Source organism: Pocillopora damicornis, chromosome 5 (genome assembly GCF_964200805.1).
Source record: "Pocillopora damicornis chromosome 5, jaPocDami1.2, whole genome shotgun sequence".
Classification (NCBI taxonomy): Eukaryota; Metazoa; Cnidaria; class Anthozoa; order Scleractinia; family Pocilloporidae; genus Pocillopora; species Pocillopora damicornis.
Genome location: NC_142674.1, coordinates 17,101,195 through 17,113,519, shown reverse-complemented (window position 1 = coordinate 17,113,519; position 12,325 = coordinate 17,101,195).

The window sequence follows — 12,325 nt, the reverse complement described above, 5'->3', positions numbered from 1 at the left end:
GCGTTTTTTTCGGTCAAACGGAGGCAAGCAGGAAGCGACCGTGAGGTGCAACTCACGCTTGAGAGGAGGAGTGGAAAAAAAAAACACCTGTGCCCCGCAGAACAGGCGCAATTTATTGCGTTTTTCCGACAAACAGAGGCAAGTAGGAAGCGAGCACGAAGATTGAGTCACGCACGGAAGGAGGAGTACAAAAAAAGAAAGGTAAAACTAGCTGTACCCAGTACCTACGCCAATTATTCAAGCTAATTTTTCCCTAAACACCGGCGGAGACTACAACAAACATGATTTTATGTCGAGGCAACATTTTCTCCAAAGAAATGACGGTTACAAGTAAACATATGCTTCTATGCGAGCGAAAGCTATAAGAAGGTGATATATTTGAACGTAAGTAAATCTTTACAGTTATTTTGATGTTTTCAAATGCGTACGCGAACAAGTGCGTCTGCTACCTTCGGAGGACAAATGTCAAATTACATTTATCCCATCCCATTGTTTACAGTTGTTGTTGTTATTTTTTTTTAAAGATCAGTTCTGTTCGTATTCCCAATTTACTTCTTTATGTGCTTGTAAATACATCAGCGATGCATTTCCTTTGCCTATCCTTTACAGTTGGCTTGTTCGGAATTAAACGAAGGGCTTCTCGAATAGCTTCGTCCATAGAACATGATACGCTTCGCTTTTGTTGAAAGATATTCGATTATCACATGATATTCACCGATCAATTTGATAGGAACGGTGGAAGTCTGGAAAGTATTTATTTTTTTGCGCTCTTCCCTCGCGCTCACCTAACGCTTGTCTCCGTTCGCCAATGGGACGGGAAAAAATTACGCCGGTTCTGCAAGCAAGACAAGGCGTGGTGTGACATAGTCGGCAACAGGTTATCGATAAAAAAAAAAAAAAATTTTAATATTGAACTACCAAGTTAAAAATGGAAATGATTACAAAGCACGAGGATATAATCTCTTGTCATGAAGTGAATGTGTTTGGAAACCTGACGACTATCATTCGCAAAATACTTCGACACTTAGAACTGTTCGTGGCAAGCAGCTGAGGTGGAAAGATCTAAAAGGTCTTTGAACGTTTGAAGGTTAAAACTGAACTGTTTTTTCAACGGTTGATGATTAAACTTTGGGATGTTTGATGGCTGACAGTTAAATCCATTGAGATCCTTCAAAGCGGACGCTTTGCCTGAATTGCACCCGAAACTCATCTGGAGACATGTATTGTAATTTTAATCATCATATGACCCGTATGGACCCGCGCGCCCTTCTTTTATATGCAGGTACATCCTAACTAGGTTGAGACAGAAATTTCGAAATCTTCAACACTAAGTGGTAAAATGTTCATTGACTGAGTTTGGTCGGGCCGGACCGGATAATAAGCACTGGGATGACCTTCGAGCCAAAAGTTTACCTGTCCGGCCCTCCCATCCAGTCGATAAGTACATTTTAATAATTTTTTCCTCTTTCGAAGTTATGCTGTTTGCCAATATACCAATGAAACTGACAACTAAAGACTCACGCACTACAAAAAATTAATCCGCACTTTAGTTACATTAGGTTTACCTTTCCACAAAAAATCGCCAATATTTTATTATGTTTAAATGGTGACGATGAACGAAGATATATGCATTCGATTAAATCAAATTGAATGAATAAAAAAAGGGAATGAAAATTTTAGTTGACTTATGTAAGCAGGCCAAAAATGCTAAAGAGGGTTAAGAAAAAATAATGGTTACTTACAGCCTTATTGTCACAAGGTCAGGCAAGATAATAAAAGAGAATAGAAAAGACAGTAAAATCATAAATCAGCAAATTGAGTCTGAATTAAAAATCGTTTTAGTTCAACAGTTCACAATTCGAATAGATGATTAAAATCATACTCACATGCTGTATTGAGCAGTAACCAGGGGCAGAAAAGTAACAAAAAATGTTAGTTTAGGTGAGGAAAGAGTAATTTAAGAAAAAGAATGCAGTAATATTAAAAATTAGTCAATGAAACTATGTTAAACACAAGGGATAAGAACTCGTATCACACTTTTGAAGGCTTATTGGGCTGCAGACATAGAGGATGAATGACCAACAATTAAAGGTAACGATATGATAATATTTATGGGCAACTGTTTGATACGTGTCTTTCCGCTTGTTCACTGAGGGACAAAGTTGTTTTCGATCTTATAAGCGGACTTGTCAACAATGGCATTTTTGCTGAATGGGAAGGAAGTTTGCAGTAATTGCCAGATTTTTATCTAATTTGCTCTTTTTCTGCTTGTCAGCATGACAGCATGAGCGGAGAAAAATGCCGATTTAAAAAAATTTTCTGGTGTACTGTCGATGTTGTATTTGGATCGTCCCTTTCCACATCGATATTTCAATTTTCTCAGTTTTCCGACTCTGTTTACTTAAACCCAGTTCCCTGAAAGTTGTGTTTAATGCATTATCTTCTGCTGACATTATGCTCTCTCTCTCTCTCTCTCTCTCTCTCTCTCTCTCTCTCTCTCTCTCTCTCTCTCTCTCTCTCTCTCTCCCCCTGTTCCCCTCTCTCCCTCTCTTCCCACCCCCCCTCTCCCTCTCTTATGAAAATCTTCCGCACTCGTTGTTCTTAGTTGTCCACCAAACGCAAGAAAGGCAGCGGCGCAGATGTGCCCGCAATGCAGCTAGTCATTCATGCTTTAATCATAAGAATATTCTTAAACAAACAAACAAACAAACAAACAAAAACGAACAAAAGGAGATGACAACGTATCATTATCCTTAAAGTAATCAGTTCTAAGCTTTCACCTACCGCCTGATGTATTTACATGTATTTGATCCACCCAAGGCGATATTGAGAGCAAAGAAAACGATAGGGATAAGCAGAATTCAAGTATTATAAAACATTGTTCAGTTCAACTAACATTTACAGTTAAAGTAGGCAATACTAACACACTTCCCATCAATCATCATATGGGACTGAAAGCTGGCCTCGGTTATTCTTCATCAACTGTTTTCGAGATATGTCATTTATTTTGCTACTACAATGAATGGTATAAGAACATCAAATTCTCATCCTCATCCTCTCATCCTGTGTTTTGCTACTCAAGCACGTTTGCATCATTTAGGAATGTTATGGAAAGTGGAGCAGAAACAGATGTTATAACTAAATTATAAACTTCAGTAATCTAATCAAAAATCACTTACACGCTGGTGTATTTCACAAAGGCCGCACATGAGTGGAGAAAGCACAGAATGACAATTAAGTTAGGGAGATTAGATGAAAAATGAGTTGGCCAATAAATGAATTATGCATCGAATAAATTTGAAGCCTCAACATACCCCATGGGGAACCCGTGGATCCGTTCAAATTTCAGCCCCCGGGGCCAAAATTGTGTTTCAATACTCTACCCAAGTGCTGTACTTGATGGTCAATTTTTTTTGAAAAGGCAAAATGAGCGATCCTAATATTCTATACATTGCCAAGCCCTATAAGCTAGACCTGGTAGACCTTTTCTCCGGAGCCATTCGTACCCAAAAGTGAACTCTTTATCTTAAAACACCCCCACATTACAAGTTAAAACACTTGTATTCGACACTTCCGGTTCAAATTCCCACCCCAACCAAGCGAGGCTCACATTCCCTAAGGCCTGGGCACGAACGACCGTTCCCCAACAGGGGAATGTTAAAGCCTTAAATTGATCGGCCCATTGATCAATAACTGAATGAAAAGCGAAGCCATTTAGTATTGAAACGTTCTTTTTATGCAATGTGGTGTAATTGAAAAAAGAAAAAGGAAGTACATTCTTTTTAAACGATTTTGATTTTCTTTCGGTGGAACAGAAGTAAGGAGAAGTCTTTCTTCAAGACCTTTACCGAAAGCAAGTTTCGTTAAGTTTAAGATGGTGACGCTTTGATATCTCCTTTGCAGAGAATAGGAAGGAAAGAAAAAACCAAATCTTCAACATTGAATGGACTCAAATCCACGCTAACTTGCATTCAAAGTTAAATATGATGCCACAAGATAAAGCTATTTTTTAAATTTTAACAATAATTTGTTGTTCAAAACAATGCAAAAGCAAAATTAAGCGAGTCCTGAAGGGAGGCTAAAGTAAAATTATTCGTTGAGGTTTAGGATTCAGTGTGTGACCTTGAAACATGGGTTATTTTACAGGCCGAAACGCAAATCTCGACTTCTGAATGAAGTACAACGCCTCCTGATCTTTTCTTTTGTTATTATTAGTTTTCAGCTGGTAGAAAGGGTACAGAATGGGAGTGGTTAGCAGCTTTTTGGTCATGTGACAGGTTAGGAGTAACATCTACATTAAGAAATTGAAGTAGCACTTACTTCCTGATGTTTCCGAAGTGCAGTCCATGAAAAACATAGAGAAAGGAAAGAAAAGAAAATCACCGGACCGGCTATCACATTCCCGTGTTAACCAAGCATAGAAAAGTGGGAAGAGTAATGAAATATTTCCTATACAGTGCCAGAAATTTAATCAAAATATTTAAATGCTTTTCTTTTGGACATGCAGTTTTTATTATCATAGTGAATGATGCAGCTGAGTTAATCCCCCCCTGTGCTTTTTAAAAGTAATTCCCTATCAACTGTCCTATACAGTGCCAGAAATTTAATCAAAATATTTAAAAGCTTTTCTTCTGGACATGCAGTTTTTATGATCATAGTGAATGATGCAGCTGAGTTAATCCTCCCCTGTACTTTTTAAAAATTCCCTAAAAATCAATATCAACGCCCTGACAGCAAAGGTGCGTACTGTTTTATATTTCATTCTCCTCCTGAAAAGGAAGAGCTATTGCAAGTCGTGTTGCAAAAACTTGGTGACCTGTGAGCATATTGTTATCCTGCTCGCCAGGGCAAATAAAACAAATCCATTTTATACAAAAACAGGGGGCCTCGCCATCATGATAGAAACGTGAAAGACGTCAAACTATCCTCATTTCAAAACTTCATGGGAAACATAAAAACACATTGAATTATTTTTAGTACATGTTTTGTATACTAGTGACTGTCAACAGTAAGTTTCGATTAAAAAAAAAAACTTTCTAAAAAATTTCTCGCCCGCAAGCATGAATGCTTCAAACAGGTAACTGCTACACTTCTCTTTGACAAAAGTGTGATTACCATTGCACTGAAATAATTACAGAAAAGTATAAATGACATAGAATAAGTAAGTGATTAAAGAAGCGAACACATTGTTTTGCACTAAAAAGTTAATAAAATATCCAAAAGATTACTTACTTTGAGCTAATATTTCCATGAAAATGTTTCGTACATTGAGAGACAAGAAAACAATCTCAAATTATGTAGTGACCAAGATTTGTTTATTGCATTTGCAGTTGAAAGAAAAAAACTAGCAACAACAAACAACTAAATAAACAATAAAAATGAAATGGAAACTGAAGAAAAACATACTAAATTGTCGATAGTAACAACAATAACAACAAGCTTATTTTTGCCTACTCGGTCCATATTATAGTTAAAGTTATTAATTATTCGATTCACTGAAAAAGAGAGAAGGCGGAGAGATAGCTCCCAATATTTGTTCGTATCTCGACCTGATTACTACAGCACAACTCGAATAGTTAGCCATCAGCCCATAGGAAAGGCGACTGCACTACTTGGACAACGGTGACAGTGATAACAAACTTACGACACTGCTGTTCATCTGAACCATCACCACAGTCATCTCCGCCACGGCAACGTCTCCATTTACTAAGACACTTTCCATTAGTACAAGTGAACTCGTAGTTTGCACACTTTCCTGTATGATAATAAAAACAACTTAAATTCAAAGACAAAATATTGAGCCTGTGTATTTAAGTAAAGGAAAAGAACAAACAAAACCTAAAATAATCCTTACAATTTAGACATACTTCTTAGCTCTGAAGTCAAAAACTATAGGACAGTAATTTTCATCTCCGAGGTTATGCCTTTGCCTCAAAATTCTCCCCTGCTAAATATGTTTGAACCGATAAGCAGACCAATAAGCAACTCGCAAGCTCTTGCTAACACAGATTCCCTTTCTAAATTTTAATACCTGTCGTCTACAGAAAGGAGAAAGTTGCCGCTGACCCTTGGTCTCTCTGTGTCGTTTTTTCTTCTTTTGCCTTTTAGACTAATTTTGAAAAAAGAAAGAGACGAGGACTCGACTTTATCCTTTTTTTGATAACATGAATATCCGTGAATTTCAGCTGTCTTGACAGAAAGGCTTTGTAAATATATATGGAAATCGATGAACATGTTTGATCAGTTTCTTTCCTCCATATCTCATACAGCCTCACTATCAAGCAGGAGGTGACCAGCTAACTTTGGTTTTTATTCCGCTTTTGTCGTTTCAATCCACCTCCTGAAATCATTTTTTAATACTTCAAAGATCCTCAATCTTAGATTTTCTATTAATAGTTACATGTAAATCAAATAAATACAAGCGACGTGTACAAAATATGCCATTCCTTCAATGCGGTTATCCGAGCAAATTCAAGGAAACCACACAAAGATAGATTTAGATTTATGATACTTACGGCCAGCTAATTGGCGCAGGTAAAACATGAAAGAAAAGGAAAAGTTACTCAGTTGGTCTATTAGTATCATTACAATACCGTTAAGCTCTATGAAATTTTGGTTAGGCGACTTGACTTACATATAGAGAGAGGTGATTTAAATGAGTCACTGCAATACGGATAACTTTAATTATTTTTGAATTTGCGAACCTTTGGCTCGATGCGCTAAACGAGGGTCAAGTCTACCCTTGGGTACACCGATGGAGATTGATTTTACCAGTGCATATTTACACTACCCACTCCCCCAGTGCAACAAAATTGTCACTCTGATAATTTTTTTCGATCAGTTACGAGCTTTTCCGCCTCCCTTCGGCCAAAGTCCATCAGGATTACCAATTACTCAGGTCTTTTGATTGATGCCTAATGGAAAAGTTGACCCGGAACCATGGACCATTTCTTGATACGTGCGGTCAATTAATACAGTCAATTAAGGCAATGCCGATGGGTGCATGACTATATTTCTAGAAAAGCTTTTTTCAAATTAATATGCTAACGCTTGGGGAACTCAATATACTCGAGAAATCCCGAAGTGTTCATTCACTGCATGCATGCGTAATAATGGTTGCTTTAAAAATTTATCATATAGAGCATTTTACGTTGCAAAGTACAAATCATCATTTCTGGTCTCCCAATTAATGCATTTGATTTTGTCCAACGGTAAGATACAAAAGGAGTTCATCTCGTATATGAAATCGCCGCTATCTCATTCGACTAGTTGCAGTTTATTTCATTCGATTTTAAAGGGACTTTGGCCATCACAAGAACCGTCTTCATGTCATTAAAGTTCTTAATCTAAAGATGGCCCAATGTGACGGCATTCAACCAATATCCAGTTCAGTTTTGTAAAACTACCTCTGCATATGACTTACGTCACAGCTTTATTTCGCTGTCTTAGAGGTGTTCTTGCAAATGAGGGGTTCTTGGAAAATATACCTTTTTTTCTATATTTTTGAAAAGGGAGTTAGCCTTCCAATTTAAAACTTGCTTTTTGAGAATAGCGGCATTTTTACGCTAAGCCCATATAAAGAATAAGAAGATGTACAGAAGTAGAAGTTACTTATCAACCGCAGTACTTACTGCATTGTTCGTCTGATCCATCACTACAGTCACTGTACCCATCGCAGCGGAAAGAAGCGTAGATACACTTTTGTTGATTTGCACAAGCAATCTGATCGCCTCGACAAGTTACTAGCAGATGATTAAAAGAAACACATGAACCGAGACAAAACGTTGACACTTCTTGTACATTTCTTACCAAAAATATATAATGAATATTAAGGACTACTTCACAACTTGAGCAGCTTACTTTTAGTGATTGATCTTTTGTGATTGACATTTTGCAGTGACTTTTCCTCAAAGAAAAAGTTTGATAACCGTCAACTTCCACTTTACAATTTTTCAGTTTATCGTCATGATTTTATCGAATTCTGTACTTAATAACCTTTTCTTCGATTCATAGTTTCTGAAAGTTTACTTAAAAACAGCCCGTGCGAATTTTCTCACCGGAAGGCGCCTAAGAATGTCTGACTCTGTCCCGAACGTAGCCGGATACAATTTCTTGATGGCAACAAACTCCTGAGGTTAGTTTCCCTTTGTTCTCGATGAGAGATAAAGCCTTCCAATTTACTAAAACTCTCACGAAACGATTGGAGTACAAATTGCCTACATCATACGCAATTCGGAAGTTCACTGACTCGACTGTATGTGATGAGATTTATTTTAACCATATTGTTATTATTACCATCATTAAAAAAAAAAAACATTTATTGTCCGATTCAAGGAAACGTTTCAAGATGGCGAGTTTTCGATGAAATGTCGCAAATACCAATAAGACACTCCTCAATCACGGCGAGCTTCTTACCTGAGATTTAAAGCTTTTCTCATTATTTTTTTTAATGTAACGCCAGCATGAGAGGTTGAATGGTTTAGACCGGTTGTTACAAGTACTTAGTGTATCAGTTCTGTCAAAATTTGGAGTAACGGGTTAAGTCCTCCAAGGTCTCCTTCAGATACAGAAAAGCCTGCTCAGAATAGGGTTGGAATTTGTAATGCGTCTATCATGCTAAACTTCTTTTGGTTATAAGGTTTCATAGGGAATCACTCGGTTGACTAGAAGATAAACATTACAAAATGGCAGTAGCAACATACTCGCAGATGTGCAGGGGACGGCTACCAGCATGAGCAGTAGAACAACCTGGGGATTCATGACAATCTTTGTGGAAACAAAAAAAAGGTAAAAAATAATCAAAATCGGATGTAGTCAAATCGTTCCTTTTTTGGTAGGAAAGCGAGCAATCCGCTGATTGTTGTGCTGCTTAGTTAAGTTCTCCCACCGATAAAGGAACGACAGGCAGTCTGAGACTGCATGTGGCTACTGATATAGCTTCTGATACAGCACAGCGACCAATTGACTTTCAACCAATAATTCAAAGGTAACAAATAATCATATAAATAATAACAATGATAGCGATAGTGATAATAATTCATAGAGGGCTAGCTCGAAAACCTAACGGTTCCTCCAGCCCTTAGGCTCCAAAACATACGACTATGTTTATTTTGCCTGATCATTATAATCATTTTTCTTATTTCATTGTAATTCCATTTTTGTGAGAAATAAAGGCTTGTTGTTGTTGTTGTTGTTGAGTAATTATAATAATGATAATGCTAATAATGATGCTACTATGGCCAGCTATTAAGAAACGATCGAAATTGCGTTTGAAAACATGTTGTACAATTTGACATTTTACCCTTAGAACTTAGAATGAAGATTTTATATTGCCGGTTGCTAGCATGAAATGGGCAAACGACACGGTAAAAGAAACTGAATTCGACAAAAACCGAGACTTCTTGATATGAAATTTGATAGAGCATTGTTAAACATCAAAAGTTCAACGCATTTCAATGAGCAATTACCTTCGATGCAAGGTGTCTTAGAGAGAAACCCCCCGAGAAAATAGATGGAACGTTCTCTTGAGATAGAAGAGGAAATGATAATAGTCTTTAAGTTATTAGTAGTTAGCCGTTTCCTTTAGAACGAGCGGCCAAGAACAGTTCGTTGATAACAATAAGTGGATTACCTCAGAATTGCATGATCTCTCCCACGGATTTTTGTCCCTCCAATGTTGTCTTGTTTTCTTCCTATTTGGTGTACTATTTTAAGAAAAAATATTTCAGCAGTTTTTCCTTTTTTTGTCAAGAGGGAAACAGATAAATGTGCGAATATAGTTCAGCTATAACGAACACTTAGATCTAGAACTATAAAAGCAAAGCTTATTTAACAAGCACTTTATCAGAGATAAAACATACAGAATCAAAGTACTCTAAACTAAAGTACTCTAAATATACTGAGATAATGGTATTAACACAACAATAATCTTATGTCCGTCGAAGTCACCCCGTGTTCAGAATTAGAATCAGTACTTGTATGGTACTAAAAACCATCAGCCTTAAAATAATTGTTTAACAACCGAGTCGAATAATAGAGATGATGACCATAGGCGATGATCAATTATACACGGCACAACTGAATTATATAATATTTAGAATAACCATGTTTTCAATGTTCCACACGGTACAAAAATAGCCTAGAAAAAATTACCTTTCTCTAAGGTGTCTCTCTGAGAATGAATAGATTCCTGCCGAACAAAGTCGAAAGTCGCTGAATATAAATATTCCTTCCGTGATAGCAAATACCAAAACAAGGAAGACGGTGACGTTAACTTTGCATAAAGATGTATTTCAGAATCCAATTCTCTTTAAATGTTGATGACCTCACCTCGAATCGAGCAAGTAAGAGGACAAGAAAATTATAAGCTTGCAACCATCTGGAGAATGCAATTAACTTCTGAATAAACGGGTTTCTATAAATATAATTTTATTATCACTTGGTTCCGTAATGATAGTCAATCCAACACGTTAGAAAATTCAGATCGAGAGTAACTGAGGTATCTTACGGTTCTTATGAAATTTTTTTATAACACTGTTAAGCATAAAACTTTCCAGGCGTTTTAAATGAGCAAACACCTTTGACGCTGAATAATTCTAAGGAGAAACCCCCCGTAAAAAAATTAGATAGTTATCAGATAGGTAAACACTGCTCTATTGGGATAGAAAAGGCGAGAATAACAATAACAATCGCAATAATGACGATGATGATACATGTAAATAATAAAATACTAATAACCATACAAATAAAATGATTGATGATAATCTATAGATGGGTAAATTCTCATGTAGCTTTAATGTTTTCGAATACCGTTGCTGATCGGCAAATTAGCATGATGTTCTTCTTGTTGATCAAAGATTAGAATCATGACATCATCATTGTTTTGAATCAGCCAATCAAGTGAGAGATCCTTGAAGCTTGAAGCCATTTGGTGACAAATAAAGTTTAGTGGCGTCATTAGACTGTTTCAACCGTCAGCTGTCAAGCAATTTTCCCATTTCCAACAGTTTCTAATTTCCTCTCTCTTTGTCTTTCTTCGTTTGTTTTTTGTTTTTGTTTGTCGTTTTAGTTTGGTCTCGTTTTGTTTTTCAAGTGTATATTGATTCGTCTTGCTGTTTCTATAACGTTTCTGTTCATTATTTAGACAGTTATCAGTAATTGGCAAGCGTTTATTTGCGATCAGCGGCCTTCCTTTGAAGCTTTATTTTATCCTTTTCGCTTGAAAACATGAAAAAAGAGCATTGCTGCCCCTGAACTCTCAGCTTGAATTCTTGGCTGTGCTATCAGGAAATCACAAATGGAAAATTAGCGTTTTCACTCAAACTGTATCAGCGTGAATATTTTTCGCGCTATGATATGTATCGCTCTCTTTAAGAGTATTTTTTTTTTCAGAGAATGCTTTATAAGTTGCATTGCTCTCAAGGCTCTTGAGTAATTGCGTCAAATTTAAATCAGTGTAAGCTCTGTTTTAATTGATTACGGCTTTGATGTCGAGAGTCTCTTGTGATTTTGGAGATATCGCATAGCAAGTGTAGGCGGATCTGCACTCAACGCCTGTATTTAGAATGACTCGCCGAAGCTGTGCACTTTGTTTTCAAAACAGATGGCAGTCATTTTTTGCAAGATTTCAGGACACATTTTTTTTTTATTTCAAGATGACAACCCAGTCGCATCAACTTCCTTCTTGAATATATACTTCCGAATTCATACCTGTTGGTATCCATATTTGATTTAATTTCGCCTTATATCGTATTTCTGCCAATCGTTAATTAGCGACTTAATTATTCCTTGAATTTTGAAAATCTAAGGACATATCTCCCCGTTTGAAATTTAATCGATCTTTTTATTATTCCAAGTTTGGAAAGAAGAAAAATAATTTCTTTGTTGAATGAGAAGATATATTATGGCTAAGACAAACCATAGGCAGCCTTAATATCACATATTTTTGGATCCTGTCTCTTGTGTTTTATCGTCAACCGATCATTAGCAAGTCTTGACACGTTCAAAGTTACAAACACTTGTAAAGACAACATACTTGACAAAATATTCTAGAGAGTTTTTTTCCGCACTGCAAATTTTTGGCACGTCAAGAATTTGAGAGGAAATGTCAGAGTCACGCACGCTACGCTTTCGTTTACAAGTACAATTTCGCTTTGCTAATTATTTGCGATCTTTCATCTAGGGATTGAGCACAAATCAGATGAAGGATGACCCAGGCAAAGGTCTGGTTGTGTTATTGCAATAGTAATAATAATAATCATGTGCAATAATAGATATATTTTTTATTTTTTGGTTCAGCTGCAAAAATTAGAGACTAACTTTTGCG